This window comes from Aegilops tauschii, chromosome 5, assembly GCF_002575655.3.
Source record: "Aegilops tauschii subsp. strangulata cultivar AL8/78 chromosome 5, Aet v6.0, whole genome shotgun sequence".
In the NCBI taxonomy this organism is placed as follows: domain Eukaryota; kingdom Viridiplantae; phylum Streptophyta; class Magnoliopsida; order Poales; family Poaceae; genus Aegilops; species Aegilops tauschii.
The window spans coordinates 461,883,962-461,911,230 of record NC_053039.3 but is presented as its reverse complement, the minus strand read 5'-3'; the positions used below and the strand labels follow the sequence as shown (position 1 = coordinate 461,911,230).

Here is a 27,269-nt window from a genome sequence, read left to right as displayed (position 1 = left end):
TAAACCTTGTTTTAAGGGATGTTTGGAAGCACAAGTAGTATCTCTACTTGGTGCAAAGAATTTGGCTAGCATGAGAGGGAAAGGCAAGCTCAACATGTTGGATGATCCATGACAATATACTTTATTTCGGATATAAGAAAACATAACCCATTAAGTTGTCCTCCTTGTCCAACATCAACCTTTTATCAAGTCATATTTTAATGAGTGCTCACAATTACAAAAGATGTCCAATATAGTATATTTATATGTGAAATCTCTCTTCGTTCAATATTCTTTCATGAATTGTTCAAGTGACCAATACAATGTTTGCTAACCTTCAATAAATTTAACACTTCTACTTCTAATATGTGAAGTCATTACTCCCCATGGGATAAGCATATGAAACATATATAATTTCAGATTTATGATATTCGCTCATTCAACTATTTACTCATAGGATATAAGTGAAGCACACGAGTAGTTAAATAATTATGTAGCTATGTGAAGACTCTCTCTCATTTAAGAATTTCAGATCTTGATATTTTATTCAAACAGCAAGAAAAAACAAAAGAAAATAAAATGACGCTCCAAGCAAAACACATATCATGTGGTGAATAAAAATATAGCTCCAAGTAAAGTTACCGATGAACGAAGACGAAAGAGGGGATGCCATCCGGGGCATCCCCAAGCTTAGGCTTTTGGTTGTCCTTGAATATTACCTTGGGGTGCCTTGGGAATCCCCAAGCTTAGGCTCTTGTCACTCCTTATTCCATAGTCCATCGAATCTTTACCCAAAACTTGAAAACTTCACAACACAAAACTCAACAGAAAATCTCGTGAGCTCCGTTAGCGAAAGAAAACAAAACACCACTTCAAGTTACTGTATTGAACTCATTTTTTATTTATATTGGTGTTAAACATACTGTATTCCAACTTCTCTATGGTTTATAAACTATTTTACTAACCATAGATTCATCAAAATAAGCAAACAACACACAAAAAAAGAATCTGTCAAAAACAGAACAGTCTGTAGTAATCTGTATCAAACGCAAACTTTCCGTAACTCAACAATTCTACCAAAATACGACGACCTAGATAATTTGTTTATTGATCTACTGCAATTGGAATCAGTATTTTATCACGTTCTGGTGATATTTAACAATTGTTTTCGTGAGCAGAAAGTTTCTGATTTTTTCAGCAAGATCAAATAACTATCATCCAAGAAGATCCTATAGGTTTTACTTGGCACAAACAATAATTAAAACATAAAACCACATCTAACCATAGGCTAGATCAAATATTTATTACTAAACAGAACCAAAAAGCAAGAAACAAAAAATAAAATTGGGTTGCCTCCCAACAAGCGCTAAGGTTTAACGCCCCTAGCTAGGCATGATGATTTCAATGATGCTCACATAAAAGATAAGAATTGAAACATAAAGAGAGCATCATGAAGAATATGACTAGCACATTTAAGTCTAACCCACTTCCTATGCATAGGGATTTTGTGAGAAAATAACTTATGGGAACAATAATCAACTAGCATAGGAAGGCAAAACAAGCATAACTTCAAAACTTTAAGCACATAGAGAGGAAACTTGATATTATTGCAATTCCTACAAGCATATATTCCTCCCTCATAATAATTTTCAGTAGCATCATGAATGAATTCAACAATATAACCAGCACCTAAAGCATTCTTTTCATGATCTACAAGCATAGAAATTTTATTACTCTCCACATAAGCAAAATTCTTCTCATTCGGAATAGTGGGAGTATCATAAGAAACTCGAATACTATAAATTGTTTCCACATTAAAGGAGTAATGTTCAAAAAAAGGGTAATCATAATCATGACAAGTTTTATAAATATAGTCATCACTACTTTTTATAGCATAAGTTTCATCACAATAATCATCATAAGTAGCAACTTTGTTCTCATCATAATCAATTGAAACCTCTTCCGAAATAGTGGATTCATCACTAAATAAAGTCATGGCCTCTCCAAATCCACTTTCATATTTATCTCAATAAGATTCAAAATCCTCCAAAATAGTGAGATCATTACTTCCTAAAGTTGACACTCTTCCAAACCCACTTTCATCAATATAATCATCATAAGTAGGAGGCATGCTATCATCATAACAAATTTGCATATCAAAACTTGGGAGGCTAAAAATATCATATTCATTAAACATAGCATCCCCAAGCTTGGGACAAACATTAATTTCAGCAAATATATTCTCAAACATGTCATTCTCATCAAACATAGCATCCCCAAGCTTGGGCCTTTTCATATCATAAGCATAATCACTCTCATCATTAATAGTATGGATAGCACCAATAGTATAGCAATTATCATCATCACAATGAGTAATAGGAGCAACATCATTTGGGAGGGATACCTTTCTACCTTTACTTCTCCGTCTTTTGTTTTTCTTCTTCACATCATGTGTGGGTTTAACCCTCTTTTTCGAACTCCTTATTAATGAAATGGGTTGAATAGAAGGCTCCTCCTCGTTACCTGATTCATCATAAGAAATAATAGGAGGATATTGGGAAGTCTCTTCCCTTTCATTAGTATTCTTTTCATCTTCTATGTGCTTTCTTTTCTTTATGTAATTGAAAATATAAGGATTTTCAATTTAATTCACCGCACAATACATATAAATTTCCTCTAGATCAAAATCAAAAACTCTATCAAGGGCAAATTCTGGAATAACCTTAGTTATATGTTTCATTTCTTAATAACCCAAGAGCAAGCTAAGTTCATTATGATGTGCAAGGAAAATCAAGTCATCACAATTTTTGGCCACGATACGATCATGAAACAATTTGCATTGGGTACTGAAATGATCACGTTCATTGCAAAGTTCACAAGTACGGCTAAGAAAGTTTAAATTTTCAGCACAAACATCTAGCCATTCTTGCAACCATTTAGTTTCCAAATACTTATGCCTCTTGCAAAATCTATCTTCCCTATTTGGTATGTACTTGCAAACTCTATGCACTCCACAAAAATCGACATGCTTATAAGAGATATTTTCATCATGACTAGTGCAATCATCATTAGTACTATGGATATTCAAGGAGTTCATACTAACAATATTGCAATCATTCTCATCATTCAAAGATTTAGTGCCAAACATTTTAATGCATTCTTCTTCTAACACTTTGGCACAATTTTCCTTTCCATCATACTCACGAAAGATATTAAAAAGATGAAGCGTATGAGCCAAACTCAATTCCATTTTTTTGTAATTTTATTTTATAAACTAAACTAGTGCTAAAACAAGAAACTAAAGGATTCAATTGCAAGATCTAAAGATATACCTTCAAGCACTCACCTCCCCGTCAACGACGCCAGAAAAGAGTTTGATGTCTACTACCAAACTTCTTCTTGTAGACGTTGTTGGGCCTCCAAGTGCAGAGGTTTGTAGGACAGTAGCAACTTTCCCTCAAGTGGATGACCTAAGGTTTATCAATCCGTGGGAGGCGTAGGATGAAGATGGTCTCTCTCAAGCAACCCTGTACCCAAATAACAAAGAGTCTCTTGTGTCCCCAACACACCCAATACAATGGTAAATTGTATAGGTGCACTAGTTTGGCGAAGAGATGGTGATACAAGTGCAATATGGATGATAGATATAGGTTTTTGTAATCTGAAAATATAAAAACAGCAAGGTAGCAAGCGATAAAAGTGAGCGTAAACGGTATTGCAATGCTAGGAAACAAGGCCTAGGGTTCATAAGTTCAGTAGTGCAAGTTCTCTCAACAATAATAACATAATTGGATCATATAACTATCCATCAACATGCAACAAAGAGTCACTCCAAAGTCACTAATAGCGGAGAACAAAAGAAGAGATTATTGTAGGGTACGAAACCACCTCAAAGTTATTCTTTCTGATCGATCTATTCAAGAGTCCGTAGTAAAATAACACGAAGCTATTCTTTCCTTTCGATCTATCATAGAGTTCGTACTAGAATAACACCTTAAGACACAAATCAACCAAAACCCTAATGTCACCTATATACTCCAATGTCACCTCAAGTATCCGCGGGTATGATTATACGATATGCATCACACAATCTCAGATTCATCTATTCAACCAACACAAAGGACTTCAAAGAGTGCCCCAAAGTTTCTACTGGAGAGTCAAGACGAAAGCGTGTGCCAACCCCTATGCATAAGTTCACAAACGGAACCCGCAAGTTGATCACCAAAACATACATCAAGTGGATCACGTGAATATCCCATTTTCACCACAGATAAGCACATGCAAGACATACATCAAGTGTTCTCAAATCCTTAAAGACTCAATCCGATAAGATAACTTCAAAGGGAAAACTCAATCCATTACAAGAGAGTAGAGGGGGAGAAACATCATGAGATCCAACTATAATAGCAAAGCTCGCGATACATCAAGATCGTACCAACTCAAGAACACGAGAGAGAGAGAGAGATCAAACACATAGATACTGGTACATACCCTCAGCCCCGAGGGTGAACTACTCCCTCCTCGTCATGGAGAGCGCTGGGATGATGAAGATGGCCACCGGTGAGGGATCCCCCCTCTGACAGGGTGCCGGAACAGGGTCCCGATTGGTTTTTGGTGGCTACAGAGGCTTGCCGCGGCGGAACTCTCGATCTATCCTGTTCCCCGATGGTTTTAGGGTATATGGACATATATAGGCGAAAGAAGTCGGTCAAGGGAGCCACGAGGGGTCCACGAGGGTGGGGGGCGCGCCCAGGGGGGTAGGCGCGCCTCCCTGCCTCATGGCTACCTCGAAGCTTCCTTGACGTCTACTCCAAGTCTTCTGGATTGCTTCCGTTCCAAAAATAACTCTCCCGAAGGTTTCATGTCGTTTGGACTCCGTTTGATATTCCTTTTCTTCGAAACACTGAAATAGGCAATAAAACAACATTTTGGGCTGGGCCTCCGATTAATAGGTTAGTCCCAAAAATAATATAAATGTGTATAATAAAGCCCATAAACATCCAAAACAGATAATATAATAGCATGAATACTTCATAAATTATAGATACGTTGGAGACGCACTTAGCTGCAGTCCAGTATTTGCCTAAGTTTTAAAAATCCTACCGAGTGGTGAGTAAACCTCTCACTCGGGGGCTTAGCTGCAGTCCAGTACTCGCCTAAGTTTAAAACACATCCTAATCCGCAAGGACGACGAGGTGCAGGTCGACTGCGACCTTCTCCTTAGAGCTGCGCCATAAGTATAATGTAAGCTCCATCCCGATCCGCAAGGACGACGAGGTGCAGGTCGACTGCAACTTTCTCCTCAGAGCTGCGCCGGAAGTACAATGTGCGCTCCATCCTGATCTGCAAGGACGACGAGGTGCATGTCGACCGTTACCTTCTCATCAGAGCTGCATCACAAGTAGAAAGACTATTCCGAGTGAAGAACAAGTTCCACTCAAAGACAAACACAAGCATATTCATAGATAAACCAAGTTCAGATGAATTCTAAGGTTCTGGACCACGGATTAAAGTACTCGGGCATAAGGCCAGAAGGAGTTTAACGGTTACAAAATCACTCGGCATTCCGAGGCAAATTTAAGGTGAGGCATAAAGTTTGTTCACTCCGCAGGAGGAGGGCTAGCAGGCTCTACGAACTCGTCCAGGTCGATTCCGTCAGCAATCCGAGTGGCAGCAGCAATGAAGGTTTCCATGAAAGATTGGAAGTCGTGCCTTTTGGTATTGGCAACCTTGATCGCCACCAACTTCTCTTCTCGGGCTTCCTTGCAGTGGACACGAACCAGGGACAGAGCCACATCAGCACCACTTCGAGCAAAAGACTTCTTCCATTCCTGCACTCGACCAGGAACCTCATTAAGCCGAGTCATCAGAGACTCGAGGTCATTTCGGAGCGTCGCCCTTGGCCAGAGTGCTGTGTCGATTCGCGACACCGCGACTTTCAGTCGAGCGAGGTAGTCGACAACACCAGCGACACTGGATTCCAGTCGGAGCACGCTCATGGCAGCTTCGTCCTTCACATGAGAGAGGATGGGGTCCAAGCTTGTCTCAACTCGCCCAGTTTCTTCCTCGAAGTTCTGACAAAATTCTGCACACACAATGCAACGATGAGTCAATGGTTATATATTGAGTCGACAGCAACAAGCCAGTCGGACAAAGGAAAGCACCTTCAAGAATAATGAACAGCTTCTTGGCAAGCCCTCCCAGATAGTTCTCCAGATCGTCCCGCTTGCGAGCAATGCCTTCCATCTTTTTGGTCAGATTGTTCTTGTCCTTCTTCAGACGAGTCGCCTCCTTGTTGGCTTCATCAAGGGCAGTTTTTAGCTTGGCATTCTCTTCCTCCAGTTTGCCGACTGAGGCTAGCTTCTGGTCAGCGAGTGCAGTTTTCTCTTCGGTTGCTTTCTGCGCGGCTGCGAGGTCCAGATCCTTCTTCGCCAGAGCCTGGTTCATTGTTTCAGAAATAAATGACGATTGATTTAGAAAAAAACAAATAACACCCGGATCAGAAACAAATCAGTCGACAAGTTTTTCGTACCAGTGGCTTCATCCTTGGCCTTCTGCAAGTTTGTCTTGGCCAGCTCCAGATCAAGATTGAGCTGAATTTGCTTCTGCTCCAGGTCAGCAAAACGGGCTCCAAGCTCACAACATTTCTGTAATCAAAAGACGGTCAGTCGACGGATGGAAAGATTGGTTACTTCAGAGCAATAGAGTGATAAATTCAACAAGTTCTAAGACTACGGCCGAATCAAACATCCAATAGTAGTCTCGAGGACTACACCCAGTGGGTGCACTTAGCGTGCCCCCACTGGTCCAGTTTCCACTCGACACGATCCGTCCAGGCCGAGTGTAAAAAAAAGAAGGAGGTTGTTCTTAGACCATAGTCGACTGCCCGCAGTCAACCATGGTCTCGGAGACTACACCCAGTTGGTGCACTTAGCGTGCCCCCACTGGTTCCGGATCCACTCGACATGGTCCGTCCAGGCCGAGTGAGAAAATTTCGATTCTCAGACCATAGTCGACTGCCCGCAGTCAACCGTGGTCTCGGGGACTACACCCAGTGGGTGCACTTAGCGTGCCCCCACTAGTTCAAAGACTCACCGACACAACTTAGTTGACTCAAGATACAAATTTACTCAGTGGCAAGTCAAAACACCTAGTGGGTGTACAAATGCAAAACGCAGACTGATGGAAAGATCCCTCAAGGAAAGTTTTCAGGTAGCATATCCTAACAGAACAAGCGACAAGCTAATTGGTCAGTCGGTGATCAACTAACCTGGACGTTGCTCTGGAGAGCTGAGCTGGCGTCATAAGAAGCTTGGCTAGCTTCCCGAACCACCTTCATCTGCTCCATCATGATGCCCGCTTGGCGTATAGCCTCCTTAGCAGCACCCACTTGGTTCTCTGGGACGTGATGTGCAACAAAAAGTGAAGATGGATCGGCTGGAGTCTGCGGAGTCGACACTGAAGGCTGGGCACTCGACAATGGTACGGCGAAGGTCACAGAAGTCCGATTGGCATCGCCGGCCTCGTGGATTACCGGCTCCGTCATCAGCGTCGACTGAGGCGCCCTACCAGTTGACGTCCTCTTGTTTCTTCTTCCCAAGGGCCTCAGCGGCACATCCTCGTCGTCGTCTGGAAGGTCAATGACATTGGGAGGAGCTGCAAAAAGAATCAATCACCAGAATTTAGTCGACCAACAAAACGGCCGAGAAATTAAAGACAAGATTACGAGAGTCATACCCGGGTTAGAGGTGACTGCATCTTCCATTTCCTTGTCTTCATTCCTGTAAGCAGAAGTTCCAGAGGTAGCAACACTGCAAATCTCAAGATTCAGTCGGTCAAGTTTGCCGAAATAAGCCGACCAAAGTTCAAATCATGCCAAACCAAGAAATCAAGTCCGACTATTACCCGGAAGCAATGGGAACGACCACTTTGATCTTGGGCAAGGCCTTCTGCAGTTTTGACGGTGTAGCTTTTGATTGCTTCGGGGCCTTCTCAGTCAGCGCTGGGGAAGACGTTCGAGGGCGCTTTGAGGTCCGTCCAGTCTACGCAGTCGCTTTGCCACGGATACTTGCCGGGTCGTGAGTTTGTTTGGATCGCCTTTCGGTGCGAGGGGGTGAGTCGACTTCTTCACCGTCATCAGAGTCGTCGCTTTCGTCGTCTTCTTCCCCATCAGAGTGCCACTCGCCGCTCTCTCCTCCGCTCGCCTCCCCTTCCGGATCCTGCTCCTGCTCTCCGTTGGGCATCGAGTACATCTCAATGAGGGCCTGAAAGACAACAAGTGGAACAAAAGTCAGTCGGTTGGCAACAAGCAATTACATGATAAGATCAAGAAAACACTCGGAAATTTAGAGTTGGACCTTGTCTGGTTCATACGAGTTGTCGAGTGGAGAGATCCTCCTGTACCCCCTGGGGTTATCCTTGTTGCCAGTGATGCCCCTCAACCACTACTCCACCGTATCCTCGTCGACTTCCTCTGGGTGGATCCGAGTGGTATCATCGATGCCCGAATACATCCACATCGGATGGTCACGAGCTTGAAGCGGCTGAATGCGTCGTCTGAGGAAGACCTCCAGCAGATCCATGCCAGTCACGCCATCACGAACGAGCTGGACCACTCGCTCGACCAACACCTTCACCTCCGCTTTCTCTGCCGGAGTCACTTTCAAGGCAGAGGGCTTCTCGACTCGAGCCATGGAAAAGGGGGGAAGCCCAGTCGACTGGCCTGGAGTCGGCTGGTCTTTGCAGTAGAACCAGGTTGACAGCGACCCTCTGACTGACTCGGGAAGAATCATGGCTGGGAAAGTATTCTTACCTCTCATTTGGATCCCAAGACCCCCACACATCTGGATCACATGCGTCCTCTCATCACTCGGATTGGCCTTTTTCACCGACTAAGAACGACAGGTGAAAATGTGTCTGAAGAGACCCCAGTGTGGTCGACAACCCAGGAAATTCTCGCACATGGACACGAATGCAGCGAGGTACACGATGGTGTTGGGGGAAAAGTGATGAAGTTGTACTCCAAAGAAGTTCAAAAAGCCTCGGAAGAAAGGATGGGGAGGCAAAGAAAAACCGCGGTCGACATGGGTGGCGAGGAGCACACACTCACCCTCCTGCGGCCGCGGCTCGGTCTCGTCCTCCGAGAGCCACCCTGATCCGTGGGGAATCAGTCCCCCCTCGACTAGATCATCGACGTTGTCTTACCGGATCGTCGACCGAATCCAATCGCCCTGGATCCAGCCGCGCGGCAAGCCGGATCTCGACGAAGATCCGCCCCGGCTGGTCTTCTTCCGCTTCGCCTTCACCGTCGCGTTCTTCGCGCGCTCCAAGGCCACCGTCTTCTCCTTCCCCATTGCAGCGGACAGAGCTCGAGCAGGCCGGCGGCGCCGAGAGCAGAGGTGGATGCAGTGGAGAAACGCGGGAGAAAGGGGGAGAATGAGGCGCACTGTGCAGAAAACCCCAGCCGCGACGCCTTATATAAGGTCTTCTCCCGAGTGACTGACTTGTGGGTCCAAGCAATCCCGTCAAATCCCGCAACAGTCGCGCACGTAGTACGTGGAGAAAAAGCTGGCGCGGAGATCGAGGAGTCCTTGTCTAATCGGTCGCGATTACTACGGCCTCCTCCGTCCCGCGCGCTTCCCGAAAATTCGAATCCCACAAGATCTGCGAGCAGCAGAGCAACCTGTCAGACTGAAGATTTTTTCCATATCAACACTCGAAGCTTTTCAGTAAAAGTTCACTCAACAAACTAAGAATGGATCAAGGCGACTGAAAAAGAAGTTGAAGTCACCGTGTTGTTCATTGATCCCAGCAAGACGCTTCCGAAGTGCAAAATTTGAGTCGGAAGTATTTTCAACTCCTTCTCCACTCGAACCCTGAACCATTCGGGGGCTAATGATGAAGCTATGTACCCAGGGTAGGGTCATAGGCCTGACCTAGACACCCTCCCCTAGGACATTACCCTAATGCCAGAAGCATTCAAGGGATATCATCATCCACTCGACTAGAAGCATTCCACTCGGAAGATTCAAGTTCCCTCGACCGTAACAGGAATCACTCGACAGACAGGAGACCTAAAGTCACTCTGAATGGCAACGGTCATGCGTTTACTCTGTAGACTTAATGGACATTTATGTCACTTTATTACTGGGGTTACCAGAAACGCCCCATCTTTGTGTATCTTAAACCCTGTGTAACTGAGGGCGGGAGGGGTCTGGCGAACTCTATATAAGCCACCCCCCTCCTCAGGGAAAAGGGTTCGCACCCCCTGTAACTCCACACACATATAATCCAGTCGACCGCCTCCGGGCACCGAGACGTAGGGCTGTTACTTCCGCCGTGAAGGGCCTGAACTCGTAAATCTTGTGTGTACAACTTCACCATAGCTGGGATCTTGCCTCCTCATACCTGCCCCCCATTCTATTGTCAGTCTTAGAACCACGACATTCGCCCCGGCATCCGGTCGCCGCGAGAACCGGCCGCCGCCCCCAGCCGCAGCTGCCAGCCTCCAGCAGCGTTGAAGGCGACCCCAGCACGCGAGGTAAGGCACAGGACCGCGCCCTGCTCCTAGGCCCGCACCGCCGACGTACAGGCATTAGCCGCCGCCGCTCTCGGGATACGTCGAGATCCGCCGAGGCGCATGAGAGAAGACAGCCCCGCCGCCGCCGACGCCTAGCGGGCTTTGCCCGTGGCGCCCTATGGCGGCGGCGAGGTGGGGGAAGGGGCGGGAGGGAGCCGGCCGCAGCGGCGTGCAGGTCCGCCCGAGCCACTCCTGGGAGAGCGACGCGGGGGCGAGATCGCAATTGACTTTGTCTATGTCTTGTGTCTTGATTTTTAAAACTGAATTTTGTCCTTCTACTATTGCTGATGAAGAAATGATGGGTTCACATGAAGCAAGTTTTCTTTAATAAGGTACCAGCTTTTGCAATGATGCACTATGTTAAATGTTTTATTACATTCTTTTCTTCTAATGAATTTCTCCTCATGCTAAACGTGAAGTATATAGTGTGAATCTGACTTGCAATGGTATGTATGGTAAACTAGTATTAGGCGCTAAGCAGCCGTCTAAATTCCCTAGGCTTTCATAAATCCTGGCTCCGCCTCTGGCTGAACCTAATAAGAACGAGAACGGGGTAAACAAACACAACACTCTTGTTTAATAAACCACCAAAATCCTCAAAACAAACAACAACGGGCAATACAGTACCAATTCTCAGTCAACTGCTCAACTGATGAGTAGTCGATAATTTTGTTAGAAGTAAAAACAAGCACTCTTCGTCCAAGCTATTATGATTTCCGTGCTGGTCTGACCCGAACGCATGCACCTGGGCTAGCTCCCACATGCATGCATCCTCAATGAAATCAGAACGGACTTCCGAGCTACGCGGTAGTGATTGAACTGCACTGCGCTGGAGCAGAGTGCAAACCATCGTTGGCATGGCACGACGGCCGACCGATCGGGCACATCCATCAGGGATCATGCATCCAGCAGAATCACACGAAATTCTTGCCACTCCCAGCTGAAGATCGATAATGTGAGACCAAGTCCTCGATTTGTCCGTGGATGCAGTGTCGATGATTCACCGCTTGCAGCAATTAAAGACGAAACTAGCATTTCAGTACAAGAGCATCCAGTCCTCTAATGAGAAGCTCGCGGTCTCCGGTAGAAGGACAAACGCGAGAGTAAAGGTTTTCCTGTGTTGTCAGAAATTCAGACCTAAAATGATCTTGTCGTGTGGTACGATCGAGGTTTTTTCTTATATGCTACATATGATGTAGAGTTTTATCATATATACTCATGATTCTTTCAGCACTAATGACACAAGTTGACACACGTATTTGCTGCTATTGCGAAGATGTTCAAATTGGTAGCCGATCTCTTTACACACAGAAAATTATATCAGCAATAAATAAAAGGAGCCACATGACTCCGGCAATTAATGTTCCTCAACTGGAGCCGGCCACAATGTACATAGCTTGCATAACCTAGATCTCATCTCTACTTAGGCCCTGAATCACCATTTCATTTCACTTTTTATGTTTTTACTTGTTCTATTTGCACTGTCCTTATTTGGTGTTCTATTGTTTACTGATCACAATTTACTTAGGCCTTTTTTTAAACAAGGCAAATGACTTGTCATTTCAATTGATTAAGAAGAGAGTTGTCCGTTTTATTAGTGTAAAACAAGGCAACAGCCGTCACAACCTATTGATCAGGCACACAAACAAGTCACTATACTCACACCGCTGCGAAGAAAGTGTCGTCGACACAACACATTGGCATCATCGTCATCACTTCTCCCGGTCAAAGAGACTCCGACCTCGTCGCAATCAATCACCGACAAAGGCTAAACCACAAAGATTGTGAGGAGCCACACGAAGATCGAGGCCGTGCAATCAGCCACACGCCAGGAATAGGGCAACTCCAGATCTGGCAATGAACCACGACAAAGAACTATGAAGGCCGGCTTGCACCATGAAGGATCACCAGAACATCATTCTTTTTCATTTGCAAGCTGAACAAATGTTTTTTGTGTGGTTGACACTAGTAGAAAAAGAGGCTTCCATACGCCCCCATTAGTCCCCAAAACAATCGAACCGCGACAAAAGGGGTCTTTAGTCGCGGTTCGGGAGGAGACCCGTGACCAACTATCTGGGCCCAGCGCGCTCGGTCGACAGCTGGCGGACGGGAGGGGCTTTAGTCCCGGTTGGCCTGGCCAACCGGGACTAAAGGTCCCCGAAGGCCTTTAGTCGCGGTTGGCCAGGCCAACCGGGACTAAAGGCCCATCCAGCTGGCGGACGGGAGGGGCTTTAGTCCCGGTTGGCCTGGCCAACCGGGACTAAAGGCCCATCCCTATATATAGGACTCATCTCACTTCACTTCACTCAGCTCACTTCACAATTTTCAGAAGGGGGTGGTGGGTTTGCTTTTGGTTCCTCCTATGCACACAAGGTGTTCGATGAAATGCCCGAGAGCCTGAAACAAACATGATATGAAGTGTCCGAGCCACACTTGAGCTTTCTCATTTATTTTTCCTCCGCGATCGCGGTTAGCAACTTGAACCTTTCATGTGTCATTGATAAAATATGCATGTGTGTAGTTCATTGTTTAATTTGTATTATTTCTAGCTAGTTAGTTTAACAAATGCATGATGGTTAATTATATACTTTATATAATAATAATGCAGATGAATCGGCAATGGATGTACGGTCCCCGACTCTCCTGCGAGTTCACTACGGGTTTGAAAGATTTTCTCGTAATGGCAAATGCGAACAAGCAGCAAGGTTTTATTATCTGTCCATGTGCTGTCTGTAAGAATCAGAAGGGTTACTCCTCCTCAAGAGACGTTCACATGCACCTGCTTCGGCACGGTTTCATGCGAAGCTATAATTGTTGGACCAAGCATGGAGAAAGAGGGGTTAGAATGGAAGAAGATGAAGAAGGGGATGATATCGATGACAACTATCATGATCATTTCGGTGATACTTTCATGGAGGATGATGCTGAAGGTGGGGAAGGGTTAGGTGAAGGTGAAGAAGAGGCACATGATGAGCCCGCTGATGATCTTGGTCGGACCATTGCTGATGCACGGAGACGCTGCGAAACTGACAAGGATAGGGAGAATTTGGATCGCATGTTAGAGGATCACAAAAAGTCGTTGTATCCAGGATGCGATAATAGTCTGAAAAAGCTGGGCTGCACACTGGATTTGCTAAAATGGAAGGCACAGGAAGGTGTAGGTGACTCATCATTTGAAAATTTGCTGAAAATGTTGAAGAATATGTTTCCGAAGAATAACGAGTTTCCCGCCAGTACGTACGAAGCAAAGAAGGTTGTCTGCCCTCTAGGTTTAGAGGTTCTGAAGATACATGCATGCATTAACGACTGCATCCTCTACCGCGGTGAATACGAGAATTTGAATGAATGCCCTGTATGCACTGCATTGCGTTATAAGATCAGAGGCGATGACCCTGGTGACGATGTTGAGGGCGAGAAACCCAGGAAGAGGGTTCCCGCCAAGGTGATGTGGTATGCTCCTATAATACCACGGTTGAAACGTCTGTTCATGAACAAAAAGCATGCCAAGTCGTTGCGATGGCACAAAGAGGACCGTAAGTCCGACGGGGAGTTGAGACACACCGCTGATGGAACGCAATGGAGAAAGATCGACAGAGTGTTCAAAGATTTTGCAGCTGACGCAAGGAACATAAGATTTGGTCTAAGTACTGATGGCATGAATCCTTTTGGCGAGCAGAGCTCCAGCCATAGCACCTGGCCCGTGACTCTATGCATCTACAACCTTCCTCCTTGGTTGTGCATGAAGCGGAAGTTCATTATGATGCCAGTGCTCATCCAAGGTCCAAAGCAACCCGGGAACGACATCGATGTGTACCTAAGGCCATTAGTTGATGAACTTTTACAGTTGTGGGCCAGACCTGGTGTACGTGTCTGGGATGAGCACAAAGGAGAGGAATTTGACCTACGAGCGTTGCTTTTTGTAACCATCAACGATTGGCCTGCTCTCAGTAACCTTTCGGAACAGACAAATAAGGGATACAATGCATGCACGCACTGCTTACATGAGACTGAAAGTGTACGTTTGGTTAATTGTAAGAAGAATGTGTACCTGGGTCATCGTCGATTTCTTCCCCGAAATCATAACGTAAGAAAGAAAGGCAAGCATTTCAATGGCAAGGCAGATCACCGGCCGAAGCCTGCGAAACGTACTGGTGCTGAGATATTTGATATGGTCAAGGATTTGAAAGTCATCTATGGAAAGGGTCCTGGCGGACAATCAGTTCCGCGGGGAGTTGACGGGCACGCACCCATGTGGAAGAAGAAATCTATATTTTGGGAGCTAGAATATTGGAAAGTCCTAGATGTCCGCTCTGCAATCGACGTGATGCATGTTACGAAGAATATTTGCGTGAACCTGCTAAGCTTCTTTGGCGTGTATGGGAAGACAAATGATACAAAGGAAGCACGGCAGGACCAGCAACTTTTGAAAGACCCAGATGACCGGCATCCGGAATGGTTTCAAGGTCGTGCCAGCTACGCTCTTACCAAAGAAGAGAAGGTCATTTTTTTGAATGCCTGAGCAGTATGAAGGTCCCGTCTGGCTTCTCGTCGAATATAAAGGGAATAATAAACATGGGGGAGAAAAAGTTCCAAAACCTGAAGTCTCACGACTGCCACATGATTATGACGCAATTGCTTCCGATTGCTTTGAGGGGGCTCCTACCGGAAAATGTTCGAGTAGCCATTGTGAAGCTATGTGCATTCCTCAATGCAATCTCTCAGAAGGTAATCAATCCAGAAGATCTACCACGGTTACAGAACGATGTGGTCCAATGCCTTGTCAGTTTCGAGTTGGTGTTCCCACCATCCTTCTTCGATATTATGACGCACCTCCTGCTCCACCTAGTCGAAGAGATTTCCATTCTCGGTCCTGTATTTCTACACAATATGTTCCCCTTTGAGAGGTTCATGGGAGTATTAAAGAAATATGTTCGTAACCATGCTAGGCCAGAAGGAAGCATCGTCAAGGGCTATGGAAATGAGGAGGTAATTGAGTTCTGTATTGACTATGTTCCTGACCTTAAGCCGATTGGTATTCCTCAATCGCGGCACGAGGGGAGACTAAGTGGAAAAGGCAAGATTGGAAGGAAATCCACGATATGTATGGACGGTCATTCTATGACTGAAGCACACCACACAGTTCTGCAAAATTCCAGCTTTGTGGCTCCGTACTTCGAGCAACACAAGAATATTTTACGCTCGGACAACCCGGGGAAGCCTGAATCCTGGATTAGAAAGGCCCACATGGAGACTTTCGGCAGTTGGTTGCGAAAACATTAAATGAATGACAATGATGTTGGAGATCAGCTGTACATGTTGGCCAAGAAACCATCTTCGACTATAACGATTTTCCAAGGGTACGAGATAAATGGGAATACATTTTACACCATCGCCCAAGATAAAAAGAGCACCAACCAAAACAGTGGTGTCCGCTTTGATGCAGCAACCGAGAATGGGCGAAAGGTCACATATTATGGTTACATAGAGGAGATATGGGAACTTGACTATGGACCCTCCTTTAAGGTCCCTTTGTTCCGGTGCAAATGGTTCAAGCTAACAGGAGGTGGGGTAAAGGTGGACGAGCAATACGGAATGACAATGGTGGATTTCAACAATCTTGGTTACCTTGACGAACCATTCGTCCTTGCCAAAGATGTCGCTCAGGTTTTTTATTTGAAGGACATGAGTAGCAAACCGAGGAAACGGAAAGATAAGAAAACGATCAGTACATCATGCGATGATCCAAAGCGCCACATTGTTCTTTCAAGGAAAAGAAACATCGTGGGAGTGGAGGACAAGACAGACATGTCAGAAGATTATAATATGTTTGGTGAAATTCCGCCCTTCAAAGTGAACACTGACCCAAGCATTAAGTTAAATGATGAGGATGCTCCATGGATACGGCACAATCGTAAGCAAACAGGGACACAAGGGAAGAATTAATGTGTAATAATTTATTGTACCAAACTTTGTATTTGGTCGATGAACTGAATGATGTATGAAACCTTTTGTCAAACCTTCAAGGGATTTTAAAATGAATTAGTTTTATTTTTCTGATTTTTTTATATATAATTGTATTTTTAAGATTTTAAAATGAATTAGTTTTATTTTTCTGATTTTTTTGATATATTATTTGTATTTTTAAGAATTTAAAATGAATTAGTTTTATTTTCTGATTTTTTTTGATATATAATTGTATTTTTAAGATTTTAAAATGAATTAGAAACAAAATAATATAAACTTTAATAAAATATATAAAATGAATTAGAAACAAAATAATATAAACTTTAATAAAATATATAAGTACAAACAAAATAAAATAAATTTTAATAACATAAATAAAATAAATAAGTTTTTTGTTGTAAATAGAAACAAAACAAAATAAATAAAGCAAAAAAGAAAACAAAAAACAGGCAAAAAATAAAAAATATGCCACCTACTGGGCCACCACGGCGTGAATACGACTAGAAACCCATCGATGGGCCAGGATTCAGGCCCGCAGAAGGCCCAGTAGGCCCATCAGGCATAGCAGTGACAATTAGGCCCGTAAGCCTGCAATGGAGAGGAGCTCAAGAGGGGAGCGGCAGTGGGGCTTATAAACCACTCCGCGCCCCTCTCAACTAGCGAGGTGGGACTAAACTAGCGACGGGAGCTGCACAATGCCTTTAGTCCCGGTTGGGGAGGCGGACCGCGACTAAAGGGTACCCTTTAGTCGCGGTTGTTGTCCCCAACCGCGACTAAAGGGTCTTTCTGCGCGGGAACGAAAGCGGCGCCAAAAGCCTTTAGTCCCGGTTGGGGAGGCGGACCGCGACTAAAGGTACCCTTTAGTCGCGGTGGGTGTGGCCAACCGCGACTAAAGGGTACCTTTAGTCGCGGTCCGCCTCCCCAACCGGGACTAAAGGTACGTCTATAAATACTGCACTTAGCAGTTTCGCCACTTCCCATTCTCCTCTCTCGACGCCGAAGCCCTGCGCGCCGCCGCCCCCGTCCCCAGTGAGCGCCGCTGCCGCCCGTGCCCTGCCCTTGCCCGCCGCAGCCCCTGCCCTTGCCCTTGCCCTTGCCCGCCGCCCGTCGCCCTGCCGCCCGCCACCCTGCCGCCCGCTGCCCCTGCCTGCCGTCCTCCGCGCGCCGGCAGAAGAAGAAGAAGGAAGAAGAAAAAGGAAGAAGAAGAAGAAAGAAAAAGGAAAAAGGAAGAAGAAGAAAGAAGGAAAAAGGAAAAAAGGAAGAAAAAACAGAAGAAAAAAAAGAAGAAAAAAGGAAAAACAGAAGAAAAAACAAACAGAAGAAAAACATAAGAAAAAAAAAGAAGAAAAAACAAACAGAAGAAAAAAACAGAAGAAAAAAGGAAAAAGGAAAAAAGGAAGAAAAAAAAGAAGAAAAACAAAAAAAAGGAAGAAACAAACAGAAGAAAAAAACAGAAGAAAAAAGGAAAAAGGAAAAAAGGAAGAAAAAAACAGAAGAAAAACAAGAAAAAGGAAGAAAAAAGGAAAAAGGAAGAAAACAAAAGAAAAAGGAAGAAGAAACTAAAAAGAAAACACAAGAAAAACAAACAGAAGAAAAAAGGAAAAAAGGAAGAAAAAAACAGAAGAAAAACAAAAGAAAACAAAAGAAAACAGAAGAAAAAGGAAGAAGAAAAAAAGAAGAAAGAAAAAGAAAGGAAACCAAATGAAAAAAGAAGAAAAGAAAGAAGAAAGGAAGAAGAAGAAAAGAAAGAAGAAAGAAACAGAAGAAAAAGGAAGAAGAAAAAGGAAGAAGAAGAAATAAAGAAGAAAGAGGAAGAAGAAAGGAAGAAGAAGAAAAAAAGAAGAAAAAAGGAAGAAGAAAGAAACCAAATGAAAACCAAAAAGAAAAACAAAGAAAACAAAACAAAATACTTGGCAGTGCTCAATAATCTTATTTTTTAATTCCTCCTCCTCTATGTCCCCTTAATCTTATTTTTTAATTCCTTTATACTTAAAGAATTTTTACTACATGCAGGAGTGACATATGGCGGACGATAGAGCCGAGCCGCTTAGGGATCCGGAGGCTGAACGTTATTTAATGGGCATCATCAACAACGAGATTCCTTTTGTGCCGGGCTCAGAATATGAGCAACAAGAGGATGTAGTCTTTTCTTTTCTGAACCTTGACGGTGGAACAGAGATTGTCGATGATCAAGAAGGTGAAGGAACGGACATTGTCGACGGAGGTCAACCGTCAACAAACGACGATCTCGAATTGCAAGTAGCAACCACCTCCGGCGAGGTATATATATACATTGAGCCTCTCGTGATACAAACTTACTGAAATGTGAATACATATGTATTAACGCGCGCGACTCTCTTTCTTTTTTTAGCCCTCCGGATCGAGTACGACAAAGCGTGGCAAATCCAAGGCGATGAAAACAGGAGAAACATATGCCATTGAGTTTGTTAGTGAAACCGGCAAGCCCCTACAGCACACCTCAAAGTTTATCAACCAATGCGGAGTCGTTGTTAGAGACAACGTCCCGATCACCGTCCAGGAACGGAAGGAGCCAAAGAAGGCACGTCTTGGTTTCAGTTTTGTCGACAAGAGAACGAAAAAGGATTGCTGGAGAAAGCTTATGGAACATTTCATTCTACCTCCGGAATACAACAAAGTCGATGAATTCGGTAACGAGGTTCCGGGTGGACGTCAGAGGAGGAGGCTAGTTAAAGAGTTCGCTCTTCAGAAGATGGGCGAAGCATTCCGGAACTTCAAGAAAAATTTAACCCGTGACTATGTCAACAAGGGCAAGACTCCGGATTTCAATGGACAACATGAGAAACTGAAAGATGATTGGCCAGAATTTGTGAGGCAAAAGCAATCGGAGCATTTCAAGGAAATATCGAAAAAAAAATAAGGATAATGCCAGTAAGAAAAAGTTCCATCATATTATGGGGCCAGGAGGATACCGCCTTTCGGAGCCTAGGTGGCAGAAGATGGAGGAGGACCTGAGGGTGCGAGGAATCCCTCTAGGTACAGAGGGATGGGACCCAAGGGCCAAAAGTTGGTGGTACGGGCATGGGGGATCGCTAGACCCGGAGACAGGGGTGTGTGTTCACCGGCAGAGACAGTTTGCTCCCACCCAAGCCCTTATTGACGCAATGACCCAAGCTCAAGAGGGCTTGATCAAGTTCAACAGAGAGAAAGACGCACTGACAACAGCCCTCGGGAATGATGAACACGGAGGACGTGTACGAGGCAAAGGCAAAGTTCCGTGGAAAGTAGTGTTTTCCCAGGACAATGACCCGTACTGTTACAGAAGCCGTAAGAGAAAGACGGACCGGGATGCAGATCTTATGACGAAGTTTGCATCGGAACTCCATGAGTTGAAGCAGACCGTGCATGAACTAGTAAAAGGAAAATCGGCTGCAGGGCCGCATGAAGATCATGAAGCGGATCGCGGAAGCCAGCAGCGGAGAAGCAGCGTGGCTTCCACGGATGCCCCGCCTGGTGGTAGTGCACCGATGATCGAGATTCGTGCATCGGAGCCTCACTACCCCGTGGATGATGTAAAGGAGATGAAAGAATGTGATCTGCATTATCCCGTGGGCAACGTTTCCACGAAGGTAGCTAGCGGCGGTGCTTTACCCTGTACACCTGGAGCACTCCACCACAACAACCCCATTGCATATGGCTATGCTCGTGTCACGGTGGAAGACATAGTCGAAGGGTTTGAGGACCTGGAGATTGACAAACCTACACCCGAAGGGGAGAGAAGACTTGGAGATGTCAAGCGCCAGTTCATTCTATGGAAAAAGAAGTACATAGTGTTTCCAGGCGAGGCGCCAAGGCTAGCAAGTCCACCCCCTCCGATGGTGGTGGTGGTGGTGGCGGCGGTGGTGGCGGTGGTGGTGGTGGTCGTGGTGGTTCACCTACACCTCCTTCACGTCATTCGACGCCGTCCCCCGATCCACAACCTCCGGCGGGTACGACGCCCCCCAATCCTCCTCCGGCGGGTACGACGCCTCCCAATCCACCTCCGGCGAAGAAGCAGAAGCAGGCGGACAGCAAGGAAACCCGCTCCTGGACTATTAACCCGGACCCTTATGTACCTAAGACCACAAGGGTACCGGAGCCATCACTGAAGCCTCTCCTCCCAAGGCCTGGGGAACTTAGTGAAGCTGAAACCAAATTGGCCGCGTCTGCTGATTATGAGAAATGGAAGGCGGATATGAAGGCGATAAAAGAGCCTGAGCCCAAGCAAGTATTCACTGAGAAGCAAAAGAAGTGGGCTAAGGATTTTTTTGACGACACCGTCCCAAGCCGAGCTGAATATGCCTGACGACTATGGACATGAACTTCGTAGGCAAGCAAAAATATTGAAGGAGGAGAAAGAAGAAAGTAAAAAAAGCGGGAAACAAGTTGACCAGCTCGGGATGCAGAAGAAACAATCGATCCCCCCGCTCATAGTGAAAGCCGGTCCGGAAGAGGACCCCGAGATCATAGCAGCTGCGGCAGCACTTGGATTGACTGTAGCGAGTGCCATGAAACAAGCGTCCGAGATGGGTTTGACTCTTCGTGCCTTCTTAGGCCTTGAGGATGCGCAAGTATGTGAGATAGCATTACAATATGTGTGAAATGGGCCTCTCGTCGAGCCTGCGCGGGAAAAGAGTCTACCACCACAAATGCGAAATCTGCTACGTTGGTACAAGCAATTCATAACATGGGCCGACAAAGAATATGTTTATGCGGATGTTACAGATGAGCATCACACCAAACGGTACTCTGTACAAGTTCATATGAGTGAATTGTTTCAGCTGTTCAATCTGCGCGACCTCGACAAATCTATGCTGAGTTGCTACGTTCTGTAAGTGATTTATTTCTACCTCATCTCGTTCTTCATTGCCTGCATTTTATATATATATATATATATATATATATATATATATATATATATATATATATATATATATATATATATATATATATATATATTGTCTAACTATATTGTTGCGTACGCTATTATGCAGACTGAAGATTTGGGAATGCAAAATAAGAAACATCCATGATGTTGGGTTCATTGACCCACATATCATTAATGGACATGTGTTACAACATCACCCCCAAGACGTGGAGAAAGACTTGTACAAGTTTCTTAGAAAGCATCAACTCAAAAGTCATATTCTATTTCCTTACCATTTTGGGTGAGTGTTTCTCTCTTGTGCCCATTCTCTTTTGTTTACTCCATGCATGGTATGTCTAATCGATGAGTTATGCATGACTGTGCATGTAACGTGTCCGCAGGTTCCACTGGATTCTGCTAAATATTGAACTTCACACCTCCAGAGTTCTAATCATGGACTCTATGGATTCGGATCCAAAGCGTTGGGCCGACATGAGAAAAATGCTGCAAAAGTAATTATTTTCAATCATTTGAGCTCTATATCGATCGGTCTCTTTCGTTCATTTCCTAATATCAAGTAACTAATAACTCCCTTGTTCATTTAATTTTCTTTGCCTTGTAGGGTTTGGAGACGGTTCTCAGAAGAAATTGTCGGTGAATTCAAACATGAGCTAGATTTCAGAAGGTTAGTTAATGTGGATAAGCAGCCACCGGGGACCAATCTATGTGGATACTATGTTTGTGAGAACATCTGGAGACACACCTCTGAGCGGAAGGCATCGGATAGCGTGCGGAACGCGACGGATAACTTGCGGAGGAGGCTTAGTCCAGAAGCTCGCTTCCGACCAATTCAAGAAGAATTAGCTGGATTTTTCATGAGGGAAGTCATCAATCCTAAAGGAGAACACTATACCGAGGACGAAGAAATTTATATGCATACCCGAGATTGAAACTTGTTCGAAGTTGTATATGGTCATCCATCCTAATTGTGTATGGAAACTTGTTCGAAGTTGTATATGGTCACCCGAGATTGAATATATATTATATATTCCTCTTGAATTCTTCTTGTTTGAAATTTCATATGCATGTATATAGTAGCGTAGAATATGTGTACTGAAACTTTATCAAAATTAAAATAAAACACAAAATAAAATATAAAAGAAATAAAACACTCCAAACTAAAAAGAAACCAGGTTTAGTGGGGCTAAAACCCTAAACCTGCGGAGGAGGCCTTTAGTCCCGGTTGGCCACGAGAACCGGGACTAAAGGTCCTCCGCCCCGACGAACCACTGGCGCCCATGTGGACGGGCCTTTAGTCCCGGTCAGCCACAAGAACCGGGACTAAAGCCTTTAGTCGCGGTCCGTAAGAGGCGCGACTAAAGGGGGGTCTTTAGTCGCGCATATTTAGTCCCGGTTGCACAGCCGGGACTAAAGGCTGTTGCGAACCGGGACTAAAGGGCTTTTTTCTACCAGTGTGATCAGACCATTAGTTTTGCTCAAGCACAAGCTGCAATGAGCAACGAGCACAAAACTTTAGGTTCATGATCCTCCGGAAATGGATCTTTGATAGCGGGGCGAGCACCATATGCATGCTATTTCCTTTTAGCACTAATGCTTTGCAAAAAATTCATGTTAGCTTTTCCCTTTCTACCAGGATTTGTTTTGCGGAATCTGTACATAGGGAATTAATAAACTGGCATACTAGTTAAACAAGCATTAGTCACGGTTACCCATCCACCAAGTGATAGTGTTCCTTCTGCCAATTCAACACTCAGTGTCCCTTTGTTGAACCCTTGAACTTGAGAACATGCTCTGCCCCCATGCTCGGTGTCTTCGAAAATCACCCTCGTCATCGCCGTTTCATAATCATCTTCATCTGACAAAGACGAATCCATGAACCCGGCGTAGAAGTACTCCTTGAATGAATTCAACGTGTTTGCTTCATTGAGAAGACAGTTTTTTTTTTGTCTATGGCATTTGGCAAAACACTTGACTTGCATGTGTCTGCCACGGAAAGGCCGGAGGGCACCTGGGCAGCGACATGATCGGAGGTGGAATAGCTGGGGACCTCCGGCAAGGCCTGGGCAGCGGGCGGCGGAATGGGGGGTAGGGTTGTGAGCATGCGCGGTCTCCGGCTCAGTTTTGAGTGGGTCCGTGTTATTGTAGTACGACGTGACGGACGTCTGGACTCTTTCCAAAACCTTCCCTCGGCTTGGTGCTAATTTGTAGGATTTCAGACTTCCGGACCGGTACGGACTGTTTTGGCGACTGTCGTTGGATGACTAAAAAAGTCTGAACGGTTCAGTCCAGACATTTGCCGGAGGTTTGTCCGCGTTGGAGTTGCCCTTATAAACTCGACGAGAGCGGGTGATGTTTTGTAGTCTAGCCACTAAAGCAGAAAAGCTAGAGCCAGCAGTGCGCGCTGAACATTATCAGTAGCCAGTAGCCACAATACTAAATGGCGTTGTCAGCGTTGTCATACCCGATGGTGGCGGTGATGGCGGCAGCTGCACTCGTGGTAGTAGCCGGCGGAGCAGCATCACCGGCGCCAATAGGGAAACGGGGCTGCAAAACAAGGTGCGGGGACGTGAGCGTGCCGTACCCGTTCGGCTTCGGCCCGGACAGGTGCTCCGCAGCGCCAGGCTTCAAGCTCGCCTGCGTCCACGGCAACAGTACCGGTACCAGCTCCGGAGCAGGCACACGGCTCTTCCTGGGCAAGGATGAAGTCTTCGAGGTCAAGGAGATCTCGTTGGAAAACAGGAAGATTCGTGGGGTCATGCCCCCTATCTTCAGCAAGGCCGCCATCAACGTAAGCACCGCCACCCAGAAGGATACGGGCTTCGGTGACAACCACAGGCAGTACACCACGCCGATCACCACCGAACTGGTGGTCACGGGGTGCAACGTGCAGGTGACGCTCCTCTTCACGGCTAGTACCGGTACCTACGGCTACACCACCGGCTGCTGCTCTCACTGTAACCGCAGTGGTGTGCTCACCGCCGACGACGTCCGGAACAACTACATGGTCGGCTACTGCACTACCCCGGTCTTCTCGTACCTGGCGTCCTATACCGTGCAGCTCAAGCGGCTCGTCGGGAACAGCACCATAAACGACGATCTGCCCGTGTACGCGTTCATCGCCGAGGAAAGTTGGTTTGATTCGGACCGGGCGGTTGGTCTTATGAATCTGGGCGCCAAGCGTTCCGTTTCCAGATCCAAGGCCAACAAGGATGATCATCTGCTGGCTCCCCTGGTCCTCGAGTGGGCATGTCCGAACGACGGAACCTGCAACGCCTCCGTCAGCGCCAACACCAACTGCAGCACCCCCTTTGAAGGAGCTCAGTATGTTTGCCACTGCAATCCTGGCTACAAGGGTAACCCTTACCTCACAGATGGATGCCAAGGTACTTACCTATCTGCATATGATCCATTTCCGTTACATAAGAAAATCAGGCATATCAAAAGTACACTTTGAATTATTGTTCTGCATATTAGAAGATAAAAGTTCAAAATTGTGACCATTCGAAAATATAGGGAAAATTATGTTTCATCCGTCCCAAAATAAGTGCCGTGGCGTTAGTTTGAACTAAAGCCACGCCAGTTATTAAATACCAAAACCTACCCGATATGATATATGATAATTATAATTCTCTATGATATGCCTTCCCTATAAAGGACCCGAAATACCTTGCTTACGTATCATTGGAAAGTGCATTAACATAAATACGGCAGTAAGCAGAGGCAGTACAAAGGTATGTAAACTATAAAAACGAGTCAAAGTGGATTGGCCCACACTAGCACTTCCGCGTAATAACTCCACTAAAGGCGATCCTATTACCGGAATGGCGTCAGGTACACCTGTCACAATTTTGACTGCCCAATAGCCAATTTGATCCCAAGGCAAAGAATAACCAGTTTGGGACGGAGGGAGTATTTGGGACAGGAAAGTCAAGGACATCTTGCATTTCCGAAAGGAAAGAGTAACTAGAACCACGCATGCACGTGTTTAATCATTTCTTAGAACCGAATTAGTCAGTCAAGTTTGATTAATCCCTTATTTGTCTGTACATAGATATCGACGAGTGCGAGCAGCCAAAGGACCATGGCTGTTTCGGCGAGTGTGGCAACACGCATGGGTCCTTCGACTGTTGGTGCGCGCGAGGACTGCAAGGAAATGCCAGCGAACCTAATGGATGCCACAAGATCACATCGAATAGAGGTGCCAAACTTTTCCTAAGGCATACATAATATATTGTGCACTTGTTTTGGACTTGATCGAAACAAGAAATACAACTCATATTAATTATTAGGGACCGATATAAATTTTACACTCGGTTGTGGCACATACAAGCAGGACGTGAGCAAGTACGTGACTAACAAATATGAATCATTTATTTTCTTTACTTTTGCTTTGAAACTGGCAGCATGCCCATGATCTATATACTGTTAATTCTACCGGCCAAATTTGCTATAGATCAAATTAATAAAGATGTATGTATTGATTTTTGCAGGTTTAGTTATTGGTCTCTCCATTGCAATTGGCCCATCCCTCATTCTCTTCTTTCTGGGTGGATTGTTAATAGCTCGTAAGCTTGCATCACAGGGCTGAAAAGTTGAAACAGAAGTTCTTCAATCAAAATCACGGGCAGCTATTGCAACAGCTAGTATCTCAAAGGTCCGACATTGGTGAGAGGATGATCATTCCTCTAAAAGAAATAGAGAAGGCCACAAACAATTTTGATCAAACTCGTAAGCTCGGTGGCGGAGGGCATGGTACTGTTTATAAAGGAATATTGTCAGACTTGCATGTCGTGGCCATTAAAAAGTCAACTATTATGGTCCAGAGAGAAATTGATGATTTCATAAATGAGGTTGCCATACTATCACAAATCAACCATAGGAATATTGTCAAGCTTCATGGTTGTTGTCTCGAGACAGAAGTCCCACTGTTGGCATATGAATTCATTTCCAATGGAACCCTTGCTGATCATCTTCATAATGAATCACCTAAATCAATATCTTGGACTGACAGGCTAAGGATTGGAAGTGAAGTAGGAAGAGCTATTGCTTACCTACATTCTGCCGTTTCAGTCCCTGTAATACATAGAGACATCAAATCTTCTAACATACTTCTTGATGATGCTTTCACGGCAAAAGTATCAGATTTTGGAGCTTCAAGATACATGCCTATCAATCAGACTGGTAGAACAGCAACAGCAGTGCAAGGAACTATAGGATATCTGGATCCTATGTACTACTACACGGGGCGGCTGTCAGAAAAGAGCGATGTTTATAGCTTCGGAATCCTTCTAGTGGAGTTGCTTACGAGGAGGATGCCAATCATGTATAGAACATCAGAAGGTGATGGACTTGTTGCACAATTCATTGAACACCTAGAGGAAGGCAAACTAGTTGTTATACTAGATTCCCAAGTTGTGGAGGAGGGAGGCAGTGAAATTGAAGAAGTAGCTGCTCTCGCTGCATCATGTATAAAGTTAAGAGCAGAAGAGAGGCCAACCATGAGGCAAGTGGATATGGCACTCGAAGGCATTCAGGCAAACAAGCAGCTCGTCCTACATGATTTGACGGGCGAGCAAAATGAAGAAAATGACTCGATTTCAACAAGTTTCAGCTTATAGGAATTGAGCCGAAGATACGACCAAAAGGCATTCATTTTATCTAGGTGGTGCCCCTTTAAGTTTTTTTAGAACTATTTAAGTTTGTTTTGATCCAAGATATTTTCAGATCGTTAGTTTGGAGTATTTATTTGGTGTCAAATGCATGTATTCTCCTACCAATTAATTAAAATTTATGTAATACTCGTGAGACCTGGATTTTGGCCGGTCTCCCCGCTCCCGGTGG

At 45.1% G+C, this 27,269-nt stretch overlaps 1 pseudogene; it reads left to right on the top strand.

Annotated features, from left to right (window-relative positions):
• The first annotated feature begins 23,892 nt into the window (after window positions 1-23,892).
• LOC109731774 (wall-associated receptor kinase 3-like) lies at window positions 23,893-27,046 on the top strand (annotated as a pseudogene).
• Window positions 27,047-27,269: the final 223 nt, after the last annotated feature.